At 40.8% G+C, this 15,030-nt stretch overlaps 1 protein-coding gene across 2 annotated transcripts in view; it reads left to right on the top strand.

The window, feature by feature from the left end:
* Positions 1 to 9,146: 9,146 nt before the first annotated feature.
* HDX (highly divergent homeobox) overlaps positions 9,147 to 15,030 on the top strand; it is a 54,825-nt gene continuing 48,941 nt past the window's right edge. The window contains exon 1 of one of the 2 annotated variants that reach the window (XM_027690533.1): positions 9,147 to 9,157. The gene's annotated coding sequence lies outside the window, so the exon portion shown is untranslated. Of the gene's footprint in view, positions 9,158 to 11,341; positions 11,353 to 15,030 lie in introns of those variants that run through there. The other variant, XM_027690534.1, reaches the window with a different exon arrangement.

Genomic DNA, 15,030 nt, shown 5'->3' with positions numbered 1-15,030 from the left:
ATTTGCTGACAATTATTCTCATATTCTTTGATGAAGAAAGAGCCCATATGTTGTGAAATAAGTCCTTTATCAGCAAGTTAGTTCAATAAAATCTTGACATGGCATTTGATGTCCATTATGGAAAAACAGGAGCATGCAGTTCCAGATTAAATAAGTCATGAATGCCCTGGGAAAGTGGTATGTAATGTTGTAACTTAGGACATCTATAATTTATATTATTAATGGAAATGTAAGCAAAATCTCTAAGGAAATGACTGTTGAACTCTTGGTTATCTTTAAAGTTTTTTATCATGTAACATTCATATATTATACAGCTGCTTTTTTGGAAAAAATTTTAAAAAACCACGAAGTTAAATTATTAGTTTTGCTCAGTTCTGTTCTAAGCCAGGTTCTGCCTGGTGCTGCCTCCACATACCCTCTTCTTTTCTTCATAACCCTGAAACCCTTGTTTCAAAGATGGAAGGCAAGAAAACAGCCTTTGGTGGATTTTTCTGAGAGAAATAAAGCTTGTGCTGGGAGGAACAAACCCCTAGCTTAGGCTGTGATAGGGATCAACAGATCTTCCTATTTAATGATAAACCTTTGCCTTAATTAACCCCGGGTTTACTGGCTGGGTTTTGACTGTCAGAAGAGCTGGAGGATGATCCTGTGCTTGGAAAGCCTGTACAGGGGCTGGAAGGAATGGGAAGGTAGGATCACTCCCAGCTTCCAAAAAGGATCAACAAGAAGGTGCTACATGATCCATCAGTCCTTCAGGTGGGTATTCCATTGTTGTGTCCAGAGAAGCTGTGGCTGCCCCATCCCTGAAGTGTTCCAGGCCAGGCTGGACAGGGCTTGGAGCAACCTGGTCTGGTGGAAGGTGTCTCTGCCATGGAATGAGATGGGTTTTACGATCCCTTCCAACCCAAACCGTTCCATAATTCCCTGATTCTGTGATTCTCACAGTTGATGCTGGAGATATTCTGCCCAGCGGAGGCATCAGCCCTTGTTGTCCTCTCTGGAAGTCCCTGGGCTGTGACCCCTCGGCGAGGAGCTCCCCGATGCCGCGGGCAGCACCCCCAGCCCGCGGGGCCCCGCAGAGGATGAGGATGGAGTTCCACATTCTGGAGTGCCATCTACTGGCACCGCACCCGTGCTCAGCCTCCACCGAGCCCCGAGACACTCTCTGCGGGCACCCAGGAGCCTCCTTCTTAATAAGCACCAATTAATTAATTAATTAATTAAACAAATCTGATTTTCGCTGCTGATGTTTATTGTCACGACGACTCACAGTATTTCTTCCCCAGGATTGCAGTCTCTGCTCTTCAGTCACAGGTATTAATATTCCAGGTTTTTTTACATGGAGCCTCATTAGAAATTTATATTTTTCACGCTCCATTAGGTGATATAACTGTTTTATTAATGTGTGTTAGTCATAATTCATGATACTTTACATTAATTTGGTATTAAAACACCCTTGACAAATGGTTTGGAAATCTGGGCTAACATTACAAAAATGCAAGAAATTCTCAGTTTTTTCAGGACTGTAGAGAAATTGCATCATAATTACTTGCTAAAAAATATGTCTTCACATCACTGAGATGGTTTTTGTGCTTTTTTCTTAGTATATTTTACTGTTCATGTAAGGTCCTACTCTGCCATCTCTTGAGACTTAAGTCCTCTATGAAGCCACAAAACATGTATACAATGGACAGACACTGCAAATTTTATCCTGTCTTGCATCATTCTCTTCCTAATATCATCTATTATTTCAGAAGTTGCCCTCCAGGTATGTTGCAATCAATAGAAATTTATATAAAACAAATTCTCTAGATTACATATCTCTGGGAAGAAAAGAACACTTTTTGCAGCCACACTCAGAGTTTTAAATGCAACTTATGTGTGTTAATGTCAAAAAATTAACCTAAATAATATAGTTCTTGTCCACTGACTTCAGTGAAGAGACTGTGAAGTTACAACTGGGATAATTTCTTCCCAGAGTCGATGAACTCTGTGTTCTTTGACTCAGACAACAAACGTTTTTCTGAGCAGAGAATACTGAAATATTTTAAAATTAAGGGAAATAGGTCATTGCTTTTAGTCTGCTTGCCAACATCACCAACATGTTTACAAGCTCCAAACAGCTCCAAATCAGAGGGGGAGCTCCAATCTGTGAATCTTCAAAGCTGAGATACAAGAAGAAAGACTCTTGAAGAAGTGCCAAGGAAATAGGCTCCCACCTTGCCAAGGAACAGGATGTTTTCATATGGAGATTTGTGCCACCACAACCAGCTCCAGTTTCCTCCCTGAATAAACTTCATGACAGACATTTGGGTAAATCTGAACTTTGAGCTGCTGGGAAACATGGGATGGGTAATGCAGGGGCCTCATCTGCTGAATTTATCTCTTCAGTTTGCCATCATTAGTTTGGTATAAACTGCAGAAAGGTCTTTTGTTATCATTTGTCTGCTCAGAATTCCCCAGGGAATAACTATAAAGTTCTGCTAAATTCAGAATTGACTGGAGAGGGACAGGAAAATATCTTGCAGCAAGTCTGTTTGAGTCTCACACTCAACTTCAGAGGGGATCCTGGAGCACTGGGCAGGCAATTCCATGCTCAGAATGGATTCACTCCATTCAATTTTCAATAACATGGAGCTTAAAGTACTGACAGTCATAGGGCCAACATGAGAATTTCTGAGGGCAAAACCAGACAATCTCTTCCCAAAATATGCCCCAGCTCAACAGAAATCATCAGTGTATCACACATGGACCAATGTAGGTGTTATGTAGATCAAACTACATATTCAGAACTCTTCTTTCTGGCCCTAAAATCTTTGCATTACCGAATTTTAAAATTCAAGTGCTACTGACTCCAGTTTCTCTTCTTTACAGGAAACAAAATATTTGAATATTTATTACTACAATATGTTCACTTTCCTGTCAATATATCCATATTCGTTTATATACCTTATCATTTATATTTGCCTTTCCCCTTCTTCTAGTAAATAAATTGAAAATATTTATTTGACAGAAACACAAGAAATGTTCAATATACTTCCTCTGCAAGAATCACAGAACAGCTTATAAGCAATAAACCATCTGCTTCTCACTACATTAGGTAAACCATACTACTTTGGGAAAAAAACAGTAATAATGGAAAACTTGACAACAGTAATAAAACTTCCAAACTATTGATAACCAGATTCCCTTGTTATTCATTATTTGCTGGCTGGAAAGTTGGCTTGGAAGCAAAACTGCTCATTGATTTTCCTAATGTGTTCAGGGAACCTGGTCTGGTTATTCTGTGTAACATTGATGGTCTGAAGGAAACAACGTTGCAAAGGGACTTGTTTTGCCCTCGAGGGACCCTCTGTCTGGTGGGAGAGGAGGGACAAGCTCATATTCAAGTGTTCAGGAGAGCATGGGGTGCAATCCAGGCAATGGTGGGGAGAACTATTCCACTGAGAAAAAATACTTTATTCTTTTGTGTCCCGTCATTATTTTCTTCTCCATCATCCTGTGGCAAAATGTGCCTTATGGAAATATTTGAACACGGGCTTAAATATTAAAAGAGTCATTTTGCCTTGCAGAGATGTCTGATGGGGTCACCCAGGATGTCCTGACAAGGAGAATGTCAGATCCATAAAATTAAGACAATTATTATTATGCCATCTTCATTTTTCCGTGGGATTTTCGGTCCAAGCTTGTCTTTCATGTTGCCAAGTGACTGGTGACAGGCAAAGCTTTTCTTCAAGGCATTCTCAAGATGGCTTTTTCTTTATCTTAGCATCTCTGCAAAGCCCTGCTATTATTAGGTCTTTCTAATGCCTTGGTTAAAACCTCAGAGATTATGCTCCTACTTTATAGTCCAGTAGCCTCTTCATTCCCCATGTTTAGTTAGACTCAATATTTGCTTGGAGAACTGGCTGTGCAGTGACTACAGAGAGATTCCCAGTGTGTGACTGGAGCCAAAGTTTGTGTTGCCTTAAAATTGGGAGTAGAAAGAGAGATAATGACCTGAAAGCTGGAAAGAGAAAATTCATGTAGGCTGTGAATCCCTGCCAGACTCACCTGACATCAAAACATCCCCTGCAGCCTTCTCCGTGTTCACTTCAGAGAATTTAATACCTGGAGCTCCCCATCCTGCCCTTGATGTGTCTGTGAATGGTGAAATTGGGTTTTAATGCAGAGCTGGAAGTTTCTGATCCTCTCTGTAGTAACACACTGGCACAAGTTAAACGCTGATACAAAAGATGCAGAATAAAAAGGTCTCTTCCCTTCAGCCTGTCTCCCCAAATTAACTTGATTTGCTGTTTAGAGACCAGGAAGATGATGGTGATGTGTCCTGTCGTGTTCTCCTCTGCATCCCAGCAGCGTGGCCTTTGCTCTTAACCAGGAGCCTTTGCAGCAGCATCCAGCTTCCCTCACGGAATTAATTGCTCAGGACTCTTCCTTTGCTCTTTCCATTCCACACAGCTCTGCTCCCTCTTCACATGCAATGGTAGCTTTATTTTTAAGGAGCTTGGGAAGCAAATAACATCATGTTTTCCTTTTGGACAACCTGAACCCATGTTAGATGGTGACAAGACGTGCTCTGATCAAGCCAAGGTAGGTATAAACTAATTACCCCGAGCTGGCAAGCTCTGTAGCTGTTTTCAGAGCCAGCTTTCATTTCTCTCTTCCTCCCTTGTAGTCACAAATTGCACAAGCTCAGCTCCAAAATAAAGACCTGCCATCCAGAAGCCTTGTTTATAGCAGGAGCTGTCAGAACCCTGAGCCATCTGCAGCTCCTGCTCTCCTTCCTCCTCCTGACCCGCAGCGTTTCCTTCCTTCTGCCGGGTGTCCCGCCAGCTCTGCAGCCAGACACGGTCCTTCTGTCCCCTCTGAGAGAAGGACAGTCTGTTCTTCAGCCACCAGAGAACATCCACAGCCCTGCCATTAAAATCTGAGAACATCCTTTCATCTTTTCTCGTTTCAGGGTTTTTCATCTATTGCAATTCCATAAATGCTCTCTAATGTCTGATATATCCAACCCAGGGGTGGTTTCCTCAGGGCCTGTGCCCTCCAAGCCTTACAGCAGCTATTTTCTTCTCAGGTCTCCATGAGGAGTCCACCTTCTCTTTTTCAGTCTCTTCACAGTGAGACAAACCTGCATTTTTAGTTCTTCTCGTACTGGGGCTTGTTTTGCCTGTGAGAATAATTAGAAATGCCCCTGATGGCAGCAAGGATCAAAACACCCAACCCAGGCTTTTAACACAACTATGATCACAACCGAGCCTTGCCCTCTGAGTCCCCCTGCATGTCCACCAGCAATTCCCCACGTTTTCCTAGTTTTGTTCTTCAAGCTTCAGTTGGTTTCCCAGTTGAATTCAGCCCACCAGCTCCAGGACAGAGGTTTTCTCTCCAGGAAAACCCCTCCTGCAGTTTGAGCTGCTGTGGTTTAATTTTTCAGTTCAGTGCAGGAGCAGCAGCAGCAGCAATTTTTGGCTACAAAGCCCCTCAGCAGGTGGTCCCACTGTGAGCCAGTGCTGTGAAAAGGTGAGACAGGTGAGAAACCTGTTAAGAACTTGACTCTTTATTTCCCAGTCCCCTGGAGAGAAGGCCCTGTGTCTCCTGCCTGGAAGAGCTCAGTGATTTTAATCACTATTTCAAGTCATAATGTTAAAATAAAAACCCAAGTCATATATTCCAATATTATCTCCCTCTTCCTCATAATTCCTCCAAGGCCAATCTCGGGATAATAACTTTATATCACATGAGCTGCCCATTTAACATCTTCCTAACTCTTTGGGGAATGGGTGTAACTGTGCAGCTCCTTAAATTAATTTGAGAGAGTTAGAAAAGACATGGATTTCATTCATCTCTCTGTAAAACTATTCAGATTATCCCCATCTATTATTTATAAATTCATTTTGCATTCCAAAGTGAACCCCACACCGTCACTTATGTTTAATGCTGCCTGCCCATTTTCCTGATGAAGTGCCACGTTTGCTGCACTTCTGCATCACATCTTTTTAATAAATGTCTAATTTCTACCATCATGTATCTTGCTAGGAAAGTTCGGACTCCCTTTGTACAGCTCACCAGTTTTGTTGTATTGCTGCTTTCTCACAGTACATCATCATGAAACTCAGCAGAACATTCCTCAGATTAATTGAACGTTCTGCCCATATATACAGATATTTATAATCTCCTGGGGGAAAAACTGTTTTAGTGCTTTTTTTCACAGCACAATTCATTTTCTTATTTCTACTTATTCACAGAAAATGTTAGGATTAAAAATAGCTTAGGCTGAAAACTTTGTTGAAAGCTTTTTCCCCTACAATTATAAATCACATGATTTCACACTTAAACAAAAATATGTATCATTAGCTGTGAAAAAGTGCCAGAAAAAAAGGATTAATTTTGAAATATATTAATTTCTTGCAAAGAGCCTTGTACACTGTTTGCTAACATATCTTAGATGAACTTTTCTGGTAGAACATTGTCCTGGTTAGAATTCTAATATACAGAGTAGAATGCAAAAGTTAATTCTTTTGCTGTTAAGGTACCACTGGTACCAAAACTTTTCAGGAATTGTGGCTCCCATTTTTCCTGTGTTTCCAGTTTTGAGTTGCTGCTTGCAGGCTGTGACCCTGTTGGTCGAAAGAGCATTTTCAAATGTTTGCACTTATCACAAATGTATGTCTTGGACACTAAAATGTCCCCCAGGCAAATAAATTTTTTATGCTGAAAATACACATTCCCCTTTGTACAATTTTAGCTGTATCATGTTAATAGCTCTAAAATATTACTTGATTTTAATCTCCATTTCCATGCACTGCTTTGCCAGTGCAGGACCTGGAAAGTGCTACAGAATCAGGGTGAGATTTCACGGCCTTGCACCAGCACCTGGATGTGACAGGGAGAGGATTGATATCAGAAAGCAATACAGAATTAAATTCCCATTTTCTGCAGCTCAGGTCATCACCCTTTATGGTCCTGTTGGGTCAGTCTTGTGGTTAAAAACCAATTGTGATTCTTGGAGTTTTCCTTCCCTGTCAGTTGTGTCCCTTCTGTGTCCCAGAAATTGTAGCTGGATCACGTTTCCAAGTTGGCTCAGGAAAATAATACCATTCATAGTAAAGTCACATTTATGTCCAGGAAGAATTTTGTTGCTTGGAGTAAAAAAACTCTTTGGACTCATAACTTCCCCCTTTCTTCCTCCAGCCATAAAAGTGAGAGCTGTGGCAATCAAAATGTATTCATGTACTAAAGCACTTAAGCACAGCATAAGGACCTGCTTTGACTTGGAAAGTAGTTATGTTAATTAGCTTAAATTTGCAAGAATTTGACTCAATGGGAGCAACTTGACATTTAGTTTGAAAGGTCTAAATGTTTCTGTAGAGTTCAGATACCAACACCGCTGGTGAGATGTTCCTTTCCCCCCCCCTTTTCACAACATACAAAAAGTTCATTTGCAAATGTTTACCTAAAATAAAATGACTTACACGAGGGCCTATCAAGGCAGCTGACACAGATCCCGATTAAGTGGAATCCCTGGCAATAGACTGTGCCACGGAGTTGGGCTATTTGCTTTTCTTGAATCCTCTCTGGCTTTAGATGCTTTCAAATCTTCCCTAATCCTCGCTGAAGGGCACAGCTAATTAACCTGGGAAGGGGCTGTGCTGCTGCTTTGCAAACTCCAGTGACACACCTGCACAACATCCCCGTGTCTGAAGATGCCCGAGCAGCTCAGGGAAAAATACATTTGTGGAATGGCCCAAAGCCAATTTTTCTCCCCTTTTCGAAGCCCTACAAAGGATCTCACTCCTGCTGCAAAGCATCAGAGACGCTCTCCTTGTTGAGCTGTACCTACCACATCTGATTGATAAATATTAATTTATTTCTTTCCATGCCTTATACTTCCAAAGCACGTTAGTTCTCCAAGACACTCATCACCCTCAGCAAACAAAGTGACCTCTGGCGTCTCCTTTGTTGCCCGGTTTTCACGCTGCTGTTAAAACCCTGCTCCTCTGGAACTGTACGAGTGGGATGTTGTGTTGAGCACAGCTCTGCTCTCCCTTTTTTTAATTCCCAGAGTTAGACATTGATTAGTTAATGGAGCTTAAGCTCCATGGCTTGCAGCACATGCACCCTTTCATTAGCTGTGGATCCAAGATAAACACAGTGATTTAGGGCCGCCGAGCAAACCCAGCAGCTCCGTACGTGACAGGCTGCTGCTGCTTCTGGAGCTTTGTTGGAATAGACTGCTCACAGCTACCAGGTTTTTCCCCATAATATGTCAAAAAGCTTTTTTAATGTGATGTGTGAGAGCACAGTGTGGGAGGTCCTTCCAGGGAGCCAGGAACAGTGGGTGCTTCCCACGGGGCAGGGTCACAGCCAGTCTGGGGGGCTGGCAGGGGATCCTGGGCTATGGGGATGGAGAAGAAAGACATCAGAAAGCCAAGAGTATGTGAGTGTCTGCTCTTTCTAGATGCCTCTGCACCTTTTCCAATTCAGATTGTTGATTTAAATGATTTTTGACTCATTCCACATGAGCTGAGACACTGATAAATCACTGCTATCCAGACCTGTACTCAACTAACCCAACTTGTTGGGTGTTTAATTACAAATACACTTTTGTTTGGAGTGTTTTATTGGTATTTTGAGAGGAAGCCAAGCGACAAGCTGATGAACCAGCAGGAGATCCTGAATGTTAGTGGTGCAGACCTTACTCTGACACAGAATTGGTGCATTTGAACATATGCTGGGAAGACAACACACTCCAAAATGCAGGTCTCAGCTGAATTTAAATAGTGGCCTGACCCTCTGTGTCACAGAGTACACCAATTACACACCATTCTCTGCATATCACCATCTGTATGTGCTACTGTGCTTTTTGCAGTTTGGCATTTCTTTGGGAAAAGTGGCTTTTCATAACAAAGAATGTGGTAAATATGCCTCCCTTTAAAGCAATGCAGAGTTGTCCTGATTTTACTCACTGTGGAATTAAAGCACAACTCACACTGTTGCTGACACTGACATATCCACTAATGTGCTGCTCACTTTTACTTAACAACATAAAATATTCTCCTAAAATATACCTGATAATTAAAAAGTAAATATTAATGAGATTATTGAAACGTGAACCCTTCAACAGGGACATGGTTTAAAGTTCACCAGTGCTTTTCCGGTTTTCAATTCTATTTCCTATATGGAAAAAAAATAAGGTGGAATGAGAAGGAGTGATGAAAAATTGTGTTGGATGAAGCAACAGGGTTCCTAAGACAGAAGAATGTGGGGACAAAATGAATCAAAATGTCCAGGTGAGTGTAAAATATATTATTATTTTATAATGTACGATACTTATATTTTTATTGGAAGATAAAGAGATCAAAATTAGTTATCAATACTGATGAATGCTGATGAGTAAAATTAATTAAGGTTTCATAAGTGGAAATTCCCTGGTCACCAACACATTGATACTGTGAGGAAACTCAAATTCCCACACTTGTTCACTAAAACAGGATAAATGCAGCATTTCTGTAATCTAAAACTGGAACCCAACTGTGTGGGTCAGTCTGTGTGTGAGTTACTCCTGCTCTTCACCACAGAACATCATCAGCCACTGTCAGCCAGGACTAAAAAGGCTTTTGATAGGATCCAACCCATTAGTCCTGAGTTCCTGTGCTCTTATCTTGCATTAAAAAGAAGACAACTGTATTTCTGCACCAAAAGCTGCTCTCAGGGCCTCACCCCAGCAGCTCTGCCTCCTGATAACAGGGTGACAGTGGTTGGATCTGTATCTAAACCAGGCTTGGCATCCTTGTCTCAGAGCAGATAAAAGGCATTTCAGAGATAGGGTTGTTGAAGAAGAAGCCTCCATTAGGAACCCAACAGTACAAACTACATCACCAGCAGATGCAGAGATTGGAAAAACTGTATAACCTCCCCTCCTCTCAAAAAATCTTCCCTCTAATGTTACATAATTTCTTTTAATCTGGGCTGAGATTAAACAAGATTATATTTATGGAGGAATAAAACAACCTGGAAACAATATCGTAGTCCTACCACAACCAAAACCTAACTTAAAGAAATTGCTTAAACAAATAGGGATTAATACAAAAGCTGTCTTCTTCCATGAAAGAAGTAATTTGCATTTAAACAAATTCCTCTGTAGGCAGATGAAATAAAATGACAGGGTTACTATAAAGGGAAAAACATTTGGCAGCAAGCCATCAATACTTCACTTTTATTGTTATCTCAAAGACAAGGATGGAAGATTACTTTGTAAACATATTTTTTAATAGGATAATTTTCTAATGAGTGATAGCAGTTTGTGATAAGATTTAAACTTACAAAGTCTTGCTGTAAAATAAATGTGGTGTTATGGGACTGGACAAAGTAGGTTTTTTTATCTACAAAACACAGTGGCTCTTTCCCAAGGAGGACACTTCACCTGATGCACTTGGTCTCCCCAAACCTCAGGAATCACTCTGTGCTTCTAGAAACAGTCACAAGAAATTCATTTTTGTGAAATATTTAAGGGTGAAAATGTGTTTTACTATAGACCAGCATGAAAAACATCAACACAAAACAATAAAATCCCCAAATCCTTGCTACCATCTCATGGATTTCCTTCCCTGCTTAGATTTGGTAGTGCCAGAACTGGCAATTTTAGCTGATCCTGTACTTTTAGAAACACATGAATGCCATATGAAGACCATGGTTTTAGTAAGAGGTCCACAGGGCTCATAGTGGGCTTTATATTGTTTTGGCAGTTCCATGCTTTCCTTTCAGGAACTGCTTATGGATAATTTTAGCTTTTCCACAGCAAAGAATATCCTCTGAATCCTTCAGATTTTCACCCTTCTTCTTCAAGGTGAATGTGGAGCTGTTTAGGAACATCAGGTGCTCTGTACCTCTATTTTATTTGTATCCTTGATCTCACAGTTTTTATCTTCACCTTTGTTTTGATGATGCTGCATTGTTTAGAATTAAACCTACACTATATTCATTTCCCTTACTTTGGCTTGCTGTGACTGGGGAGAAAAATTACCTTGTCTAAATCAAAGATAAAAGAAACTGAGAAACACTAGAACAAACTGGTGGGTGATGGCTATTTCCTTTATTCCCAAGGACTTGGGTCAGCTGTGCTTATCCTGCTTTTAAAGGAAAAAAAACCACTTTTCAGATCCTTTCAGGCCAGTCAGGGGTACTGGAAAAAGGTGAGGAGTTGGTAACAAGGGGGATGAGCTTTGGTGGACATGGAATAAAGTGTGGACCCAGTTAGAAATGAAGGAGGAGAGGAATGTGTGCTTGTGGGAGACCTGAGCAGATGGGAAAACTTTCTTAACTCCAGAGAAAGGTAAGTCAAAGAGAAGGAAAGTACTGACTAATCTCATAAATGCTTTGAAGAGTCCAACTCAACATTTTCTTGGTTGCTTTTCCAAAAAATCATGGGGAATAAGAACTGCTTGTGCATTACCTTCAGGTGAATCACTTCACCAATGGAACTGGGGCTTACAGGGGACAAAAAATTACCAAAAGAGGGGATATATAGATTTTTTGGGAAAAAATGATGGGTCCCCTCCCTGGTTCTTTGCTTCCTCCTGTCTTTACTGGTTTTATTCTTATTTTTAAAATATTTTAACTTTTTCTTTGTACTATAAAACTCTCTATGCTAGGAATACTAATGGGTGAAAAAAAATATGCAAAAATTATCTCCCTCCTTTTTTTTTCTCTTCATTTTTAGTGTATTGCATTTTTATATGTTCCTCAAGTCCATAATTTTCCCTGCTCACTGTATGAAAAATTATCAAAGGCAATAAAAATAAAAGGAAACAGCACTTTTTGATTTTCATAAAAATATCTCAATAAATAAAAAAGTGGAACAAATTCTTAAAATATCTGGCCAACCAGACTCTTTTGCATTTTTTCCCACCAGCACCAGCTGTTTTTTGCATGCCAGCAGAAGGGACATATTTGCAGATTCAGTTTATGGGAGCTTTGTTTATGCACTGGGTGAGGATTAACCACTAATTTTAATTAATGTGGCAAAACCAAGTTCAAAGAAGACAGAAAGTTTGTAAATCTTGTAAGAGCACTAATTCTGGCTGTGCTTTTAGATGTAGAAAATGTGTTGCACGGAATTTGCCATATTAACATTTTTCCTGAGGTTTACACACTAATCCTTTCTCCATCACTGTTTCACATGGAACCTCCGGATTTAGTGGATCTTTAACTACACCCTTGTGCCTCCCAGTCTTTAGTGTGTCCTCACAATATTTCTGTAAAATGAATATCACTGTTGCCATTTCGGGTGTTCAGTGAGCAGGAAACCTGTGAAACAGGAGGCACTTAAACAAAGGGCTTTCTGGGGATAAATTCTACCCCTGCAAAGTCAACAGTGCCAATACAAAAAGAAGGAAATACACATTTTGATGGAAAAAAATGGGATTTTGCAAGAATAAATCACATCAAACCAATCTAACTTTCCCCTACGGTGGAATAACAAGCCTTGTAGAGACACAAAGCAGGAAATGTTACATATCTTGACTTCAGCAAGGCTTTTGGAACGGGCAGACATGGTGTTCTTGGGTGAAACTGAGGAGACAAACCTCAGCACTGGCTGAGGAGCTTCTCACAAAACTGGTATCACAGTTTTGCAACAAAATGAAAGGACCTGTGGGCTTTTCCTGTGGTCAGTCTTGAGTCTGAAGTTTAATAAATTTCTTCTGAGGGTTTGTCAAAGATTCAGGATGAATGACAGCAAAATTCCCCAAAGGGAGGATAGTCAAGCACCAGATTAACTCCAGACTTTTCAACATTGGATTCTCCACACACTTTCCCAAGTGCAAGTTTGACACTTTGGGGACAAAGGGATAGATTCAGTTCAGGTCCCTTTGTGGCTGACGCTGTGTATCTACAAGATTTAATGCCCTGGAGCAGTTTAATAGGCAAATTACTCATTTGAGATCCAGAATTCAAAACACAAAATTGCAGGTGAAACATTATTAGGCTCCTTTCCACACTATTTTCATCCCTTCTTGAAAGGTCACTGGCTCTGTCAGGTCACCCCCAGGGCTGGTTTAGAGCTACATCCTTTAAAGCATCACCCAAATAACGGGATCATGAGCTGAGTAACACTGTCCTGAGAAAGGGTTCGGTGAGGTGGGTTGGGTTTGTCTCATGGGCCCCCTGGAGTGTTTTCTAGACTCAGCAGAAAGCCAAGAAACGGAAATAGCAGCCAGTGCTTTAAACTGTGTGGCCAAAGCTGTTCAGGCTCATGGCCCAAGGGTCACACAGCAGCTTCCAATCCATCTCTGGGAATTCTGGGGAATCCTTACAGAGACTTCTCTTACCTGCATTATCTGCTGAAAGTCTGAAACTGTATGAACTGCTGGAAAAGGGAAAGGTGGATGGAGGGCTAAAAAGAACTGTGTGATTTTACAGTCAGGTTCCTGACTGCGGAATACAAATTAGAGCTTCTGCCCTATTCCCTGCCCCTGTTCCAGCAGGGAATACCCACGCCCAGCGCTCGGGAAGCCACGCATGCAGCTCAGACACGTAGAGACAGGAACCCAGACCCAGCTAAGTAACCAAGAGTAAGCTGAGCTAATGAGTTTAATGAGCTCATACAAAACAGCTCCATCAGAGAGTCTGGCTTTGATGCCAATTCCCCCGTGGAAGGGCTCCTTTCATGTCCTGGGCTACTGTTTAAACCACTGCACCAATTTGCCAGCCCCCGTTAATTTACATCTGTTATTAATGAAAGAGGCAGCATGTGGAGCTGGTGGCAATAAGAAGAATATTTGCTTTATTTCATGCTGCCATAGTTTTTTCCTCAAGGTTTGTCTCATTGAGAGGTGACACCAGGGAGGGAAATAAATAACATGAAGTTCTTTCTGGAGCTGGGCACTCCTCTGCTGCAAACAGCAGCAGCTTTTTTAACTTGTACGTTGAGTTTACTCTTTTATATTGTAAAGTACCTTATAGTGATCTATAAATCTTTTTTGTGGCACCAAGTCTGCATGCTGGTTTCTTTGACAACTTAAATACAGAGCTCATGTCTCCTTTATGAATGATTCTATGAGGTTTTTGATAAAAACTATAGAAAAAGCACCTCTGAGACCACTGCTAATCAAATTAGAGCCCTTGAAATATTGCTTTCTAACATTCAACATTTTAAAGGAGTTTAACAAGCTGTATTTTATCAAACCCCACCGTATCTTTTTCAATGGATTTTAGAGAGACTGTCTCACCTGTTTTGTTTCCCAAGCCCCAGATTGGGAGTGAGAAGAAAAAACACCAAATTTCTCAGGAATCATCCCAAAGCTGATTCCAAAGTGGTGGTCTAGAGGTTTTATGGTTGCTCTGTGTAATTTTTACAGGCAGAGTGTTGATGGCACGCAGAGGAAGGGGATATATCTAGGAGATGAAGCAACACAATAGAAGATTTAGGGTTTAAATACATGGACTATCCCTAAGATCCTATTACTAAATTCAGGTATTTCCTACTGTGTCTAATCCAACCCAGCTGGGGGATGCCACCCACTAGTTCAGAATTCAGTGTTAAAATTGTTAAACGATGTAAATGACTTGCTGTAATTTTAAAATAAACATAGGCACTGAGCTGTTTTCTCCTCCCTGGCCACAAAGAACCAGCAGCAATTCTTTCATTTCAGTCCTGCAGAAATATTTACCGAGAGTTCTGATTAAAGCATTGCACAGTATTAAACTGCCTGTTTAATATTTTAACATTGTGCCTTGCAGAGGATACTGTCTGGAATAGGGATATAGGGGTATCTAGAGGCTTTATAATTAATACAATGAGGTCTCAAATCTGAATGAGATTTCTCAGTGCTCCTAAAGACAAGGCAATAAATGATGATTTTACATGATTTCTATCACACAATCCATCAGGAAGGTGAGCAGTATCTGCCTTCCTGCTCATTTCTTAGCCAACAAATGCTGATTTTACATGATTTCTACCACACAATCCGTCAGGAGGGTGAGCAGTGTTGGCCTTCCCGCTCACTTCTGAGCCAATAAATGATGATTTTA

The sequence above is a fragment of the Neopelma chrysocephalum genome, unplaced genomic scaffold (assembly GCF_003984885.1).
Source record: "Neopelma chrysocephalum unplaced genomic scaffold, ASM398488v2 Primary Assembly neopelma1_81, whole genome shotgun sequence".
NCBI classification, from domain to species: domain Eukaryota; kingdom Metazoa; phylum Chordata; class Aves; order Passeriformes; family Pipridae; genus Neopelma; species Neopelma chrysocephalum.
The sequence above is the reverse complement of the archived record's forward strand: the minus strand, read 5'-3'. Positions and strand labels throughout refer to the sequence as shown.